Source organism: Podarcis pityusensis (genome assembly GCF_964106645.2).
Source record: "Podarcis pityusensis genome assembly, chromosome: 4".
In the NCBI taxonomy this organism is placed as follows: domain Eukaryota; kingdom Metazoa; phylum Chordata; class Lepidosauria; order Squamata; family Lacertidae; genus Podarcis; species Podarcis pityusensis.
Genome location: NC_138027.1, coordinates 15,975,972 through 15,993,997, shown reverse-complemented (window position 1 = coordinate 15,993,997; position 18,026 = coordinate 15,975,972). Strand labels below are relative to the sequence as shown.

General features: G+C 46.2%; 1 protein-coding gene and 1 long non-coding RNA gene across 12 annotated transcripts in view; one reads left to right on the top strand and one right to left on the bottom strand.

Annotated features, from left to right (window-relative positions):
* The window catches only part of FAT3 (FAT atypical cadherin 3), a 719,557-nt gene that overhangs the window by 427,602 nt on the left and 273,929 nt on the right, over positions 1-18,026 (bottom strand). The window lies entirely within an intron of this gene.
* Positions 6,650-8,062, top strand: LOC308475482. Its single transcript, XR_013985247.1, has 3 exons — positions 6,650-6,800; positions 7,321-7,487; positions 7,981-8,062. It is a non-coding gene; the product is annotated as an uncharacterized lncRNA (long non-coding RNA).

Below are 18,026 nucleotides of genomic sequence, written 5' to 3'. Positions count from 1 at the left end.
AGGTAGATGCCAGATATTTTTCTGGCAATTGGATGGTCTGCAGCTTTGCATGACTAAAAAAAGTTGTCCTTTTATGTACAACTGGCAAATGGGAAAAGATGGGTGCTTTCAGTTTCGCCAGCTGTAATTCTTTCATAAAATACTCTATTTTTAAGAAGCGGCAAAGAGAGCATCTCGATTCTAAAGCACCAACTGCAGATGTTCCCTGTTAGGAGGAATGAATACGCGCCCCCTCCCTGCATTTGATAGAGCAGATTGCCAAGACGTTGCCACGCTGTGACCTGAGCTTGTGTTTTAGGAAAGGAAAAGGCTAGAAACTGAGCTTCCTCTCCCACATTAATGCAGATTTAGACTCAAGCAACACAATGGGATTGCAATTCACTTGAAGTGCAGAGTACCCAACTGGTGGATGGTTTGTTTGCCTTCCCCCTAGCCTCTCCAAGTGCCACTGCCACCCCCATTAACATGGCACGAGCTTGCTTTCTGCTAAGGGGCCAAACCAATTAACATAAATTATACCCATGGGCTTCCCAAGTTTTACTCAGTTTCCCCTGGCATTTATGCATGGAAAAATTGAAGGAAATTGTATAATGATCATGTGTGTTGAGTACCAAGCTAGCCAGCAGTTAGGTAAGTATTTATAGCTACTGCTGGAAGTACTAATTACATGCTAATTACAAGCAGACCAGAATACCGTAATTTTCATTGGAATTGAGAGAGCTACACAGTTGTTAAAATCTGCGCCGAGGCTTCATATTAATAATTAGCTGTTTAGGAGACACTGAATTTTGTCTGAAGAGGCAGACAAAAAGGGACACAATTTTGTTTTATATCCATCTTTGTTTTCATTTGTCTGCAAATGAGGACAGTTTGAAACCTTTTAGCTACCAGGGAGTGAAGGGGAAATGGCTGATTGAAGAGGGTTTGTTTAAGGGAACAACTGATTGCTCACTTGCCCCCATTCATTAGAGACAGTTGCTCCAATTCTCTGGAGTGAGTTGGGAGTATCTTACTTAAGCTGTCAGTTTTATCACATGTGATTTGGAACCAATTATTTATTTAGGGTGGACATGTGTTCTGACCCAGAGATCCATATCTGCATGTGCTACATTTGGATTATCATACTGAACCTTTTGGTCTACAGCCCCAGCCCCTTGTTTTTCTCCTGCCTTTGCCATGATTAATAGAGGAAGTCTCCCATTTCACCTGAACTGGGAAACAAAGAGTTCTTAAATCTGGAAGCCAGGTTCTTTGGAAGAACAATTGTTTGAAGCTGACTTGATATCCTGCCTTGTATAAAGTCAGTGAGCACAGTTCCCTGGTATGGACAGTATGTAGTTTATTAGAGGCTTCCTGGTATAATTGTGGTTTGTGCAAAGGGAGGAGTGACGGGATTCCATACATGAGCAAAAGTCTTGTGTATATCTCAGCTTAATAAACTGAGATATGATCATTCAAACTAGTCCACTGGGCATACCAGGAATGGGGAACTTGAGGCCCTTCCAGTGTTGTCAGACTCTAACTCCCATCAGCCCCAGCCAGCATGGCCAACAGTCAGGGATGATGGGAGTCGTAAACCAACATCTGGAGCACCACACGTTCCTTATCTCATTTGTGCCCAGACTAGGGTTTCTATGGTACTTTCAGGACCGGTACCTCTCCAGTTGGGAGGACGTGTTTGAGGAAAGGTGGTCTGCAGCTGGTGTAGAGTCCTCCTACGAGACCAGACCAGCCACCCAATCACTTTTATAGGGATCAGGCCCTATAAAGACCTGGATTCATTCTGACTCGTTGCAATTAGAAGCTTCTTTGATGCTTCTGCTGGCCTCCTGGCAGTTCCCATTTGGGGACAAAGCAAGGCAACGATGCAAAAGCTGAACCCACACACGCCATTCCTCAGGCCCCCAGTCAAGATCTGCTGCAAATTCAGATGCTGACAACTAGGACTCTGTGGTAGAACTTCCACGGCATGGACAGCAATGACAGCTGCTGTTTTGTATTACGTATACAGATGCCATCCTGCATGAGCTCCCTAACTAACTACGTATTAGTTAGATTGGCAGAATCGATGTTTGTCTGCATGTGTTTTCAGCACCCAGATTAGAGAACTGGGCAAAAACAAACAAGATGAATTTTAACAGGGAGAAATGTAAAGTATTGCACTTGGGCAAAAAAAATGAGAGGCACAAATACAAGATGGGTGACACCTGGCTTGAGAGCAGTACATGTGAAAAGGATCTAGGAGTCTTGGTTGACCACAAATTTGACATGAGCCAACAGTGTGACACGGCAGCTAAAAAAGCCAATGCAATTCTGGGCTGCATCAATAGGAGTATAGCATCTAGATCAAGGGAAGTAATAGTGCCACTGTATTCTGCTCTGGTCAGACCTCACCTGGAGTACTGTGTCCAGTTCTGGGCACCACAGTTCAAGAAGGACACTGACAAACTGGAACGTGTCCAGAGGAGGGTAACCAAAATGGTCAAAGGCCTGGAAACGATGCCTTATGAGGAACGGCTAAGGGAGCTGGGCATGTTTAGCCTGGAGAAGAGGAGGTTAAGGGGTGATATGATAGCCATGTTCAAATATATAAAAGGATGTCACATAGAGGAGGGAGAAAGGTTGTTTTCTGCTGCTCCAGAGAAGCGGACATGGAGCAATGGATCCAAACTACAAGAAAGAAGATTCCACCTAAACATTAGGAAGAACTTCCTGACAGTAAGAGCTGTTCGACAGTGGAATTTGCTGCCAAGGAGTGTGGTGGAGTCTCCTTCTTTGGAGGTCTTTAAGCAGAGGCTTGACAACCATATGTCAGGAGTGCTCTGATGGTGTTTCCTGCTTGGCAGGGGGTTGGACTCGATGGCCCTTGTGGTCTCTTCCAACTCTGATTCTATGATTCTATGAAATGGATACAGGGCTAATGCTGTGAAGATAGTTCCTCTATGCCAGCTATTCATGTCCTGATGCATCTAACCAATGCCCTTTTGCATGTGGGAGGGTATCTATCAACTGCATAGGCTTCCTCTGAAACTGGATTAATACGGCAGCTGCAGAGCAACCTTATATCCTATGTTTCCTCTCCCACCTCATGCACAGTCCCAAGATCACCCAGCGAGCTTCACAGCTGAGTTATGATTTGAACCCTGGTCCTAGTCCATTTTACTCTCTTTGCCTGTTATTTCCTTTTCCCTTACCTGGTTTCTTTTAAATAACACTTTTTTACTTGTTCCCACCCTCCTAGCAACAGCTGAGTAACTATGAACTTTATTCCAAAATGTCAAGTATGCTAGGAATCTGGGAAATTAGGATATGCTATGGAGCTGTTGGACAACTAGATGGGGTGGAGGTGATTAGGAGGAGGTCAAATCCTTGGTTACGTCGACTGATGGCTTTGTCGATGCAATTACAATCTCATGAAACTCCTACTTTACATTATTTTCTTAGCACTATGTTGCTACTCTGCACGGCTTTATGTTGCAATCTGACTCCTGGTTCAGAATATCATCGCCTTCCATATGAAGATAATAATATACTTCGAACGAACCAATTGCACATTAACGAGCCGATTGATTAGCTTCAGTTGCGATCTCGAGCCTGTGACCTTTTGTCACTGATTATGCTCTACTCCTTGACCCACTGGGTTGCTAACGAGCAAATCCAAACCCTGATTAGATAGCCAAATTAGCAGTGACTCCCACGCTCGCTTCTGCCATGCCCTCTGCTGGCATGCAGCCCTCATGAAAGCTGCCCAACAGCAAATGATGCCCACGGGAGCGTTTGGAGGGGGTACAATTTTTACCAATTCCCCCTGCAGTCTCCTAAAACCTTCTGGAACCGTGTGGGGGGTTGCACTGGGAGCACTGTATATGTGTGTGGGGGGGGGGATATTAATCAGGAATGGCTCCCCTCTGTTTTGCCAACAGGAGTGGAGCCCATCTCTCTACTGGTAAAAATAGAAAGAAAGAGAGGAAAGCGCGATAAATATCCACAATACCACAAAGAGATTAGGATGGGGTGATACCTGGTTTTCAACATCGCAATACATCACCAGCCCAACATGGTGATATATGACAGGAAAGCGGGGAGGGGGCGCACGATGCACAGCCCCCAAACTGAGAAACCTCTACAGGCATCTTCCCCCTTGAGCACAGCACAGGACGTTCTGTAACTCTTCCGTTCGGGTGCGCAGCAGCGACGCATATCCAAAGACATGTGCACGCTCAAACAGCAGAGTGGTTGTGAGGTGTGGCATATGAGTTTATTAAGTAAAATATACAGGACAAAGCAATCATGGCGTCTCTCTCACATCTTCTCCGAGAGAGAGAGAGAGAGAGAGAGAGAGAGAGAGAGAGAGAGAAAGTACAAAGGACTGGCTTCCGTTTCCCACACTTCCCAAGCATGGGACGTAAACACAGACATGTGGTGTAACAATCACACATCTAGCAACTGGAGAGAATGAAAAATCTGACATCATATTGATATGTCACAATGTCTGAAATAAGGATGGAGCTATGCAGAGGCGTTCGCTGGCTTCATGGTTTTTCCTGCATTGTGATTTTTGCATAGAACGAAACACACACACACACACACACCATGATTCGCAATATATCGCCAGGTCTAAAACTAAGATTCCAATATCACATTATGGCCGTCAAACAGGTTTTGGATGATACATCAATATATCACCCAGCCGAAAAAGAGACGCAAGGCGTAATTGTGAAAACAAAACAAATACTCCATTCAGCTGTGACGTAGCGTGGTTTAGTGGTCAATTTTTATCTGATCCCCATTATTAGTTCGGGAAGTGAAAATCAGGCTACTTCACTTAGAGATGAAGGAGGAATAAAATCCTTCAGTGTCCCCCCACAGGACACTGGGAGAGTGGATGTTACCGACTTTTATAGAGATAGAAGGGCATGTTAAATGTGACTGAAGCTATCCGTTTTATGTGGGAGAGCTTTAAGAGCTGAGAAGAGGAAATGGCAAAGTCCACCTGAGGCAAGATTACAGCTCACACCCCCAAAGTCACCACATGCAGCAGCGCTATCAAGGTTCTATGGCATCAGCGGAAGAAACTTGCCTTTAATGACCCATGCAATAACCAGAAAGGAGAGATCAGCAGTTTTGCTTCCTACTCCTGCCCTGGAGAGGATTGTCAGCTGTGTAAGTGGATAGGCTGACCCTTAAACAGCTCTGGAAAGGCTGGGCAAAGTGCTGGAGCATGGACTCATCAACAGATATTGGCCATTATCAGTGAAATGGGGGGGTATAGTGGCAGGTACTCCTCTATAGGTAGAGGGGGTTTAAACAGACCTTCATGTTGACCTTAATGACCTGAGTGCTCTGAGACAACCAGAGCCAGAAACAGAATGATACAGATATAGGGAGGGTCTAGTCCCGCATGGCAATTCAGGCGAACTAATACCAGTGTACTGGAAGAAGCACAGATTACCAGTGTCAGAGCAATGATTCTTCAACATCAATTTCGTTGGACTGGTCATGTTATGCAGATGCCTGATGATCGTCTTCCAAAGCAACTACACTATTCCGAACTTAAAAACGGAAAAGCGTAATGCTGGTGGTCAACAAAAGAGGTTTCAAGACTGTCTCAAGGCAAATTTTTAAAAAAATGTAGTATAAACACTGACAACTGGGAAACCCTGGCCTGCGAGTGTTCCAGTTGGAGAACAGCCTTTACCAAAGGTGTCATGGCCTTTGAAGATGCTTGAACTCAGGATGAAAGGGAGAAATGAGCTAAGAGGAAGGCAGGCTTGGCAAACCCTCACCATGATCAACTCCCGCCCGGAAGCCAATGTCCCCACTGTGGAAGGACGTGTGGATCCAGAATTGGCCTCCACAGTCACTTAGGAACTCATTGTTAAAACCGTGTTTATGGAAGACAATCTTACTCGGCTACGAGTGATCGCCAAAGAAGAAGAAGAGCTCTGCCTTCACAGCTGGAGGCAGTAATGCTTCCGAATGCCCATCACGGGAAACCGCAGGAGCTGAGAGTGCTCTTGAGCTCAGCTCTCGCTCGCAGGTTTCCCACAAGCATCTGGTTGCCCACTTGGGAGAGCAGGATGCTGGAAGAGATGGGCCACTGGTCCAATCTGGAAGGCTCTTCTTCTCTTCTCATTTGCAAATTTCTCACACTGATTTACTCCACCTATCTATATCATTGTTTGTGGCCTCACCCAGCCTGTGCTAACCACCATCCAGACTCAATTTCGACTGTCCATTGCCTTCCATTGCCATCACTGCCCACCCCTGCCCTGCCGCCACTTCAGTTGCTGTCCTGAGCCCAACAAGGAAGAAAACCACTGAAATATACTCAGAGTCAAGAGTGGATTTCATGCTCTTTATTCAGCTCATAGTGGTGAGGAGGAATGGAAGTTCCCCCAGAATGTATGCTTTATATACATTATTTACACAATGGGCCCCACGTGATTGGCTAATTCCGGGATTCTCCTGTAGGCCAATCAGGTTGCGGATTCCCTTCCACCTGGAGCTGGATTGGGTGGCTCCTGTGGACCAATCAGACTGCTGCATTCTGAATCTTATTGTTCTAGGACCAATCAGACTGCTGCATTTTGGATCCTGTTCAACTCAGTACACAACAACCAGAGTGTGTCTTTCTGCTTGTTTCATGTGGGCTCATACACACTTTGTTTGTCTGTCAAAACCACGGGTCCGAGCGGTTTTCTGTTTGTCCCATCGCTTTTCCTGGGAAAGCCTGGGCCTTAGCTCTAAAATCAGAGGGAATGTGTGGAAGACCCAACTGACTTCGCACCAATTCAGAGGTAAAGAGCGGGTTTTCCTGGGAGAAAGCAGGAAACGAGTAGTGTGGATGAGCAGCTGCACTAAAGGACCAAGGTGGATCCAGAGATAAGTGACACTGGCTTGGCTTAGACCAGCTAGCAGCAACAGCACTTGCCATCCCTACAACCGCTGTTGGGCTTGTTTTTGTTAGGATGGCAGCACACCTGCAGTTTGGGGAACTGATCTAAGTGCCCTCAAGGCCCCTAGGCAGCACAGCCAGGATGCAGAATATACACCCCCAGTTGGTAACTAGGCTAAGTAACATCTACCTGGATTAGATATGCAGAGAATCCCAAGGAAAGTGGCACACTCAAAAGGGTTTCATTTGCATGTCAATAGGCAGCACAGTCTATCTCCCGGAGGCGGAGGCGGTTTCTGCACAGAATGGCTGCCCTGAATCCCAGGAAGGAGCTGAAAAGATCTAGGCAGCGTGCTTTCTTGTCCTAGTAAAGAATGGCTTTTGCATAGCGGTCAAATTGATCCCACTTTCTCTTTCTGCAGCCTCCCCTTGTAGTTTCCAGCTATCGTGCTCCAATCTCTTAACAAGGAATGAAATTATAGCAATGTGAGCCCTGCCTGGGGGCCTCTCTCTTGAAAGCACTAAAGCAAGAATGATGTCCCACCTGCATTAAGCCAACGGGTATGGAAGACAAGCCACGCTTGGCCAGGTGCTATATTTTCCCTCTTGTTTACTTGGGGTCTGTTAAAGGAAAACAAGGGCGACCAAAATCTAACCACGTTTTATTCTGCTTGCTATGTTGCTCACCGGGTTACTGGCGGCTAGAATCTTATACCAGTTAAGCCTAGTTAAAAGAAGAGTGGCCTCATTCAGCTATGCCCCCTTTGGCTTAGCTAAGTGCAAAACTGATCTGATATTTAGTGCATTAAATCGGCTTCTTTAAAGTAACAGCTGTGCTCCCCCCCCCCTCCCAATCAGGGTGGGGAAAGGAGCCAGGGGAATGAATACAGTTCAGGGGGAAGATAAGATTAGCACACAGAAGGTCCCATGTTCAATGCTCAGCAACTCCAGGTAGCATTAGGAGACACCCTTTTCCTGAAACCCTGCAGAGCCGCTGCCAGTCAGAATTGACATAATGGAGCTAGATGGGCCAATGGTCTAATACAGTACAAGGCATCTCCCTGTGTTCCTATGTCTTGTAGGAAAAACAATGGAAATGGATATCCTGAAGGAAGGTATGGCTGATTGACTGGCACACCGAAGAGGCGATGTCTGGATTTTAATTAAATACAGTGGTACCTCGGGTTACATACGCTTCAGGTTACAGACTCCACTAACCCAGAAATAGTACCTTGGGTTAAGAACTTTGCTTCAGGATGAGAACAGAAATCGTGCTCCGGTGGCGCGGCAGCAGCAGGCGGCCCCATTAGCTAAAGTGGTGCTTCAGGTTAAGAACAGTTTCAGGTTAAGAACGGACCTCCGGAACGAATTAAGTACTTAACCGGAGGTACCACTGTAATAATAATGAGCACATTGGAAACATACAAGTTACTGAAAATGCAAGCAATATGTAAACATTTCAAAAGAAGCAAGGAGGCTGGAATTGAGAATAGAACTCTCACTAATACCAAGGCATGCATGTATGCATACACACACACACACACACACACGCACACACACGCACACACGCACACACACGCACACACGCACACACACACACACACACACACACTCATTTACCTACTCCTATTGAAATAAAGTGGTACCTTGGGTTAAGGACTTAAAAATCAGACAAACTGTGGACAAACTGTATATACCTTTCTTGCTTCCAGAAATGCAAATATTGTTCCACGGTGCCACACAATTTGAGGCCTAACATGTACTATGAGGAACGTATGCACACTGATACACCCGTTCACATCTGCTTTCTTTCAGCTAGCAGAGTATTTGGCCTGATCAGCTTTTGTACGCCCGCCACCCCCACCCCCCTAAACCGGGTTCTATTTCCACCTTTATTTGAGGGAATTACCCAAGACATTTCAAAGCAGCTGATGTTTTGCAACAAGAATGAGAGGGTGACCTGACACAACTCGGCTGCGCTTTCCGAAGTCTCTATGCAAAGCAACGTCCATTTCAACTGGCTTTGACGCAGGAGCGGGAAGCCCGGTCAACACTCAGCTCCCCTTTTGTAATAAAATAAAGTAAGTGAATGAATGAATGAAAAAGAATTCTCTCTCTTTTTAAAAGGTGCTTTGTGCGTGCCAGACCTCAAAAAGAGGGCGATATTTGCTTGTGACCACTTTTATACGTTATGCTGGGACCAAAGAGTTGAGCTGAGCCAAGAGAGAAGAACGGGGCGATGAAAGCAAACAAGCAATTCAGCAAACGGCGTTTCCATGGAGAAATTGCTGAGCCAGCACAAAAGGGCGCAGATAAAAGTAGCGGTCAACCCAGCGGTACCCTTATTGTCGCATATAGATTTGCAAACACTGACACTTGAGCAATGCTAGGCAAGTGTGGGGTGGGGGTGTTTGAGAGGCACTTGGCCATCTGTTGCTAGGGATGACATCACCCCCTCCATCGCTCGGGCTCATACTTTTATTTCCAGCATTGTGTCTGACTCATTAAACAGCACGGCCCGTTCAGCGAGACCTCCACTGTCAGCGCTCGAGAGTCGGGGTGCAATGGAGACGATCCGCGAGCATCGGCCCGAGTTGGCACGTGGGGACGTCCGTATCTGTAACAAGTGTGTGCTATCTTAAATTAAAGGTAAAAGGACCCCTGACAATTAGGTCATCGTGACCGACTCTGGGGTTGCGGCGCTCATCTCGCTTTATTGGCCAAGGGAGCCGGCGTACAGCTTCCAGGTCATGTGGCCAGCATGGTACATGTGAAAAGGATCTAGGAGTCTTGGTTGACTACAAACTTGACATGAGCCAACAGTGTGATGCGGCAGCTAAAAAAGCCAATGCAATTCTGGGCTGCATCAATAGGAGTATAGCATCTAGATCAAGGGAAGTAATAGTGCCACTGCATTCTGCTCTGGTCAGACCTCACCTGGAGTACTGTGTCCAGTTCTGGGCACCACAGTTCAAGAAGGACACTGACAAACTGGAACGTGTCCAGAGGAGGGCAACCAAAATGGTCAAAGGCCTGGAAATGATGCCTTATGAGGAATGGCTAAGGGAGCTGGGCATGTTTAGCCTGCAGAAGAGGAGGTTAAGGGGTGATATGATAGCCATGTTCAAATATATAAAAGGATGTCACATAGAGGAGGGAGAAAGGTTGTTTTCTGCTGCTCCAGAGAAGAGGACACGGAGCAATGGATCCAAACTACAAGAAAGAAGATTCCACCTAAACATTAGGAAGAACTTCCTGACAGTAAGAGCTGTTCGACAGTGGAATTTGCTGCCAAGGAGTGTGGCGGAGTCTCCTTCTTTGGAGGTCTTTAAGCAGAGGCTTGACAACCATATGTCAGGAGTGCTCTGATGGTGTTTCCTGCTTGGCAGGGGGTTGGACTCGATGGCCCTTGTGGTCTCTTCCAACTCTATGATTCTATGACTAAGCCGCTTCTGGCGAACCAGAGCAGCACACAGAAACGCTGTTTACTTTCCCGCTGGAGCAGTACCTATTTATCTACTTGCACTTTGACGTCCTTTCAAACTGCTAGGTTGGCAGGAGCAGGGACCGAGCAACGGGAGCTCACCCCATCGCAGGGATTCGAACCGCTGACCTTCTGATCAGCAAGTCCTAGGCTCTGTGGTTTAACCCACGGCGCCACCTGCGTCCCTTTTTATCTTAAATTAGAGGGGGGATCCATCATTTGCACCATTGCATTGGTCTGGAGAAGCAACAGTCGATGTTTTGCAGCAGGGGTGGGTTGCCTGTCCAAACGTTGGTAGACCACAACTCCCATCATCCCTGCCCGTTGGTCATACCCGCTAGGGATGACAGAAGTTGGTAGCCTAGCAACACAAGGTGAGCCATGGGCTCCCCATCCTCGTTTTATGAAAGTGCAGGTTTCCTTTTCTTTTCAAGAAGTAGGAATTGGTGCTGCCTGATATCAAAGGAATGTCTAGACCGCAAACTGAAGCCCGTTCCAGCCTTGCTTAGTTTGGCTTCCAACAAGGACATCTGGAAACTGTATTTCTAGGAAGCCTCCCCCAGCTTGCTGTCCTCCAGGTCCTGGGGCTATCGCTTCCATCAGCTCCATCCGGCCAATGGTCAGGGATTGTAAGAGATGCAGGCTGTGTTAGAAACGGAAATAGGAAAACTAGGAGCTAAATGGCATCTTAAGCCTAGGTTATGGGCGCAACAACGGAATGTCTAGGCGGTGCTTTTTTTATACAACAACAACATAAAGCTGAAAATGAACGAATTTTTCACATGGTCTAGTCCATGGGTGGGCAACCTAAGGCCCGGGGGCTGGATCCGGCCCAATCACCTTCTATATCTGGCCCGTGGACGGTCCGGGAATCAGCGTGTTTTTACATGAGTAGAATGTGCCCTTTTATTTAAAAGGCATCTCCGGGTTATTTGTAGGGCCTGCCTGATGTTTTTACATGAGTAGAATGTGCCCTTTTATTTAAAATGCATCTCCGGGTTATTTGTGGGGCATAGGAATTTCCCCCCAAAAAATATAGTCTGCCCCCCCCAAGGTCTGAGGGACAGTGGACCAGCCCCCTGCTGGAAAAGTTTGCTGACCCCTGGTCTAGTCCTTCCCCCGCCCACCCCTCTAATATTCTTAAGAGGGTCTCTTCTCCAGTCTTCAGAGTGTTGCTTGAAGCGGGGAGGCAGAAAAAGGTCCTCCTTTCCTTCTACTCTGCAGTCTTAGGCACAGAGCTCAGAAACAATGGGAGTTTTGAACACTGGATGCTGGCCAAAACATATAGGTGCTGACCTTTAAAGCCCTAAACGGCCTTGGCCTTGTAGACCTGAAGGAGCATATCCACCCCCATCGTTCAGCCCGGACACTGAGGTCCAGCGCCAAGGGCCTTCTGGTGGTTCCCTCACTGCGAGAAGTGAAGCTACAGGGAACCAGACAGAGGGCCTTCTCAGTAGTGATGCCCACCCTGTGGAATGCCCTCCCATCAGATGTTACGGAAATGAGCAACTATCCTACTTTTAAAAGACACCTGAAGGCAGCCCTGTTTAGGGAAGCCTTTTAGGGTTTAATGTTTTGTTATGTTTTTATATATGCTGGAAGCCACCCAGAGTAGCTGGGGCAACACAGTCAGATGGATGGGGTATAACATAATAATAATAATAATAATAATAATAATAATAATAATAATAATAATATCCCTGAGCTACAGCATCTTGCCTTGAGGCAGTGGGTCACCTCACAGTCAAAATGAAGCAGATTGGTGCATGCAATATAGCCACTCTCATAACATGTGGGAAACAATGAGCCAGGACTCTCCAAGAAAGAATAATCTGGGTCAAATTTGGAGCAATACAAACCCAAAATCTGCTGGGACAAGCAAGTTAGGATCCATCAGATCTGCAGCTCAGCTGGCCAATTCTTGGCTCAAGCAGCAATATGCCAGCATAACTGGGGCTCACCCAGCTGAGTCAAGACCAGTAGAAAAAATGGGTGTTCTGGGAGAGTAGCAGGACTGGGCAGGGGCAATAATATTGGAACACAACTCAGTTCGGCTCAATCACACAACCCGGCAACCCAGCACTGGCAAAACGGGTGGCACAAATCAAACTCTTATTTTGAAGACTTTTTATGTCTCTGTAGGTTTAGGCCAGCTCAACTGGAAGTAGTCTACATTGAATAGAGTTTAGAATAGGTGATTTACACCAGCTTCTTATATTTAGCAGATTGCTCTCTCTAAATTTGGTTATGCTCCTATTTAATGAGTGGGATTTAAGTTATGTCACGGCTAACTTGTTCCATCGATTTCAATGTGACCTAATTTAGTCTGGCGTTGGGAAGAAGCCGCCATCAGTAAATCAAACTAGGAGCGCAGATGAGCTCAGCGACAGGGCGAAAAGTAGACCTCATCATACCATGCACCAAAATATAATTTCTGCACCAGGGAAAATGCACACTCTGGGCTGACTTTATAGCTTGTGTTTTTGGCATGCATTTGTACGGATCCAGAGGTCTCTCTGTGTTCCAACGCCTCCAGTAGAGCACACTTATTGACAAAGACATTGTTTGGGGGATGAGCTTCACCTGGGTATCAGAGCTTCTATGCCATCAAGGGACTGCTGGGTAGGGATTGCTGCTTGAACATTTTTCTGCATGGGACCAATGAAGCCTGCTTTATTTGAAAGGAGCCACATAGCGAAGTCGAAGTGAAATTCCACGCACATGGAATCGCGGAGGGTGCACAAATCCCTTTATCACAAAGCGTAGCACGGCTTAAACGTCCCGACATTCCCAGCCCAACCCAGGGCTTCATGTGCTAGGAGAGCCGGTGGGAATGGCAGGAGCACTCTGGCACGCTAATGGCATTAAACTTTCAGAGAGATGAAATGAAACATGACAAATTACTTAGCGAGTCCACAAAACTGTATAGACCAGAACACACTTGGGTCCTATTATTCATCCACCTTCTCTTCCAGTTTAGGAAAAGAAAAAGAATAAAGCAAGCAAGCACAGAACCTGGTTTCATTTGGCAAAAAAAGGTTTCACTGCTTATGCAGTCGGCTTTTTTAAGTGCTGCTGATTCTTTTATGAAAGGAGAGGCATCTTGGGGTCTAAACCAGGTTGCAACTCAGCTATCAGTATCTTTAAATCCCAGATTCTCTCCCCCCCCCACCTGCTATTTATATTTTATAACATTCCTTTCAATAAAATTAAATGTTACAAAATATATGTAGCAGTGGCTGAAAAGAGTAGTCTCGTATCCCTCTATCCATCTCCCCTGCGCAAATACAGGGATGAGTTCTGAAACAAGGGGTTTGCGTGCTGTGAAATGATTTTGCCCACCTTCAAAATGCACCCTCCCAGTTTTGGCAGTCATTTGAGGGTCTCGTGAAACAGAGCCCTCGCTCTGGCTTGGCTTCATTATATTGTAGCATAGTCAAATCTGACCGGCTACACAGCACTGTAAAGTCAAAATGTTGAAACCTGATTGGCTGGATCATGTAGTGAGGGGGAAAATAATTCTTTTTAGGGGGGAGAAATGTGTTAAAGGAAGTGCCAAGATTGGCAGTAAACAGAAAAAACAACGATGGTGTAAGACAGGCATAGGCAAACTCTGCCCTCCAGATGTTTTGGGACTACAACTCCCATTATCCCTGACCACTGGTCCTGTTAGCTAGGGATGATGGGAGTTGTAGTCCCAGAACATCTGGAGAGCTGAGTTTGCCTTTGCCTGGTGTAAGACAAGTTTCTGGCTTTTTGGAGAATGTTTCAGGAGACCAAATCTTCCCCTTTCCGCACTGAAAATATGAAGCTATGAAAATTCAGTTCAGCGCCAATGCTATCCAGTATGTAACAGTATGCCACCATCCATTTTCTGTGCCTTCACAAATTGTGCCCAGTGAAATAGACTCCAAGGGAGGGAAAATCAAAGAACAATGATGTCACTTTATTGGATGGGGCACTTTCAAGGACAGCCATGTGCCTCGTACAACCTCTAGGGACACCATAACAAGCCAACAGGCACATTCACCCTTCTCCCTAAATATGAACTAGGTAAACTTAGCAAAACTACAAAGTATGAGAGGAAGCCACAGTCAACTATCAAAAGCTATCCCCATAACAATTTTGATCACACACCAGTTTAGTATAGTGGTACCTCGGGTTACATACGCTTCAGGTCACATACGCTTCAGGTTACAGACTCTGTTAATCCAGAAATAGTACCTCGGGTTAAGAACTTTGCTTCAGGATGAGAACAGAAATTGTGCTCTAGCGGCGCGGCGGCAGCAGGAGGCCCCATTAGCTAAAGTGGTGGTTCAGGTTAAGAACAGTTTCAGGTTAAGAACGGACCTCTGGAACGAATTAAGTACTTAACTGAGGTACCAGTGTACAGTCATACCTCAGGTTACAGACGTTTTGTGTTGCGCACTGCGCTGAACCCGGAAGTACAGGAACGAGTTACTTCCAGGTTTTGGCACTTGCACGTGCGCAGAAGCACTAAATCGTGCTATGTGCAGAAGCACTGAATCGTGACTTGCGTGTGCGCAGACGTGGCGCTGCAGGTTGCGAACGCTGCAGGTTGTGAACGTGCTTCCTGCATGGATCACGTTCGCAACCCGAGCGTCCACTGTACAAATCATTTCCCTCAGTGTTAGCTTTGCAACCTATATTCGTTGTTAGAAAACAATGTTAAAGAATTAGAATAGGAAGGATCATTTTCTACATTACATCTTCCTAGAAAGCGGATGCACGATTTACATGGGTGCAGAATTCGGGTCCCCGAGAAATTTCGGCTCTTATTCAAACGAAAGCCCAAGATCCTAGTGCCTGAGACTAGGCCTTGTCTAGGAAATACCTGCCAGAATTTCAGAAGACGAAAAGGTAGCAGAATAATATGCCTGGCGCTTATTCAACCACGAGCAACGCTACAATTATACGAAACAGGAATAACAACGGGGAGGGAGAACTAAGATACAAGAATATGCACAAATATTGGGGAAAGGTTTGTGGTTTTTTGTAATCTCAGGGAGCCATTGTTTTGAAAGCACCCCTGCACCTACTCACCCTGCAAAAAAACCCTTCACTAATTCTAACAAACATATGCTGGAGCTTTCAGAAACAGGGGCTACGCCTACGCTTCCCACAAGTTCAACGAAGCCTTGGTAACTGGGAAATTCTTCCCTCCGTCACCTTGCAGGTTGAGCGTGCCTCTTATCCTGCCTGTCACCACACTCACGCCAACTCCAAATAATAGCTCCTGGCACACGGCACTCATATATTGTAACACATTAACAGCAAGCTGTGAGGAGCTGGCAAGTCAGAAGTAAATTGCTGGCATGGATTTTTATGAGGGGTTTTTTCAGGGGGGGCAGGGAGGAATAATGTGATTAGTTGCAGTTCAATAACTGAACATATAGTGTGGTGGCGGGGGCAGGGAGAGAGGGAGGGAAAAGTTTGCATGGCTCCAGTTCATGTGAATGTCCAGCTCCAACTCTATGTGAGGGACAACAACTCTGCAATGAAACTCACAAGGAACTGTCAGTTACGATGAATCTTTTTTCTTTTTTAATTATTCAATTTTCTTTTTCATTCATTACATACATCTCATCTCCATAACATTTACTATACATTCCTTCCTCCCTCCCCTCCTAGGCTTCCCCCAACTTCCGCTTCTGGTTTGTTTCTCCTTTCGCCCACCTTAACGGTAAAGGTAAAGGGACCATTAGGTCCAGTCACGGACGACTCTGGGGTTGCGGCGCTCATCTCGCTTTACTGGCCGAGGGAGCCAGCGTACAGCTTCCGGGTCATGTGGCCAGCATGACTAAGCCGCTTCTGGCGAACCAGAGTAGCGCACGGAAATGCCGTTTACCTTCCGCCAGAGCGGTACCTATTTATCTACTTGCACTTTGAGGTGCTTTCGAACTGCTAGGTTGGCAGGAGCAGGGACCGAGCAACTGGAGCTCACCCCGTCGCGGGGATTCGAACCACCGACCTTCTGGTCGGCAAGTCCTAGGCTCTGTGGTTTAACCCACAGCGCCACCCGCGTCCCTTGATACCACCCAAAAGAAAAAATACTAATATTTTTGTACAGTAACATCAAACCTAAAAATAAAAATGAATATACATTTTTATTTCTCTATCTTCTACACATTTTCTACTAAGGATGTGAATGTTTATTTAAGTCAGTTATGAGGAATCTTGGTAAGCAAGAGTGAGGCAGAACTTTTGCCCAAGATCATTGGGGGCTGTTGCTACTGAAGTTTGCCCCGTCTCTTTGTGATGTGGGGATGAGTGGGATTTGCGATGGATTTTTACAGCACGGACTGCTCCCCCAAGGGTGCATTCTGACATGGTGAACATTGTGTTAGTTTTCCTGATTGTAACGCCAATGCTTCTGTCCTGTTTTCCAATGTTCCTTTCACATGGCAGTGCCTGCCCTGTTACGGAACTGTGGCTTTCTTTTTCGTTTTTTACCAATATACAGACAGCTCCCCGTTTACGCGGGGGTCACATTCTAAGGCACCGCACATTTAAGTGAAATCGCGTATGTTGGGAACACCTTCGGAAAAGCCTGCAAACACCTGGTACAGGCAAGTCGCCATTTACGTGGGGGGTTACTTTCCGAAGTACTTCTAAACCTCTGGAAATCCTTGAAAAAAACTTTTTTAAAAAACAAACGAACAAGAATTCAATTGCTCCCTCCAAACCTCCTTGTTCAAAATCCAACTCTCCACAGGCCTCAAAGTTCGTTGCAAGGGCTCCTGGGACTGCACTTGCAAAGGCTTGTGAGATTGCTAGACACTGTTTTTACGCCGCTTTGCACCCTTTGAGGGCTGTTTTCGACCCTTTTGGTGCCGCTTCCGTGTTTGCAGCGATACACATATGTGCGGTCATGCGTGCCTTGAATGCACGTAAAAGGGGAATTGCCTGTACCGGCTTGTTGTGCTAAATTTCATGCACAATAGTGGCTGTGGCATGACCAAAAAATGAACATCACTGGACAAGACCCTTACTCTCCCACCCTCTCCGCAGATGTGTGCTTCTGTTCCCCCATGCTTACTCCATGAAAACAGCAGTAAAGAACTGTCTGCTGGTATATTGACCCAAATTTTGACACTTTACTCCGGGTTAGGAATGCTGCAAACTGTTTTTCTTTCCTTTCCTTTCCTTTCCTGGAATCAAACAGCATGGAAGCGAGCACTAAACAAGCACCGTACTTTTCTGGGAGTGTCATTTATGTTGCATGAAAACTCAAATATAACACGGTTATTAGCATTTAGGGAAATATGGGGATATGGAATGAAATGTTACATGACCGCAAGTCAGTCACGTTGTCTTCCAAAGCATGCTATTCCACTCCAGGTTTTCCTCACTTCCCCAACAGTCAGCCTGCATCTGAGAATGCTCAGTCATCAGGGGGCAGTTTTCCATTCTCCATACAAGAGTTTCTTCTATTGTGCTTCTGCAAACCTTCAGTTCCACTCCCTCCAAGCCTGCTGATGCCTTCCTCTTGTGCATAGATGGTACCCATCAGTTCTGTCTACACAAGGATCTAAGAACGAGCTCCCTATTGGTATGTAGTATCATTACATTTCAAGACTAATGAACTATTGAAAGCCATCAAAGCACAAGCCCTGTAGCAAG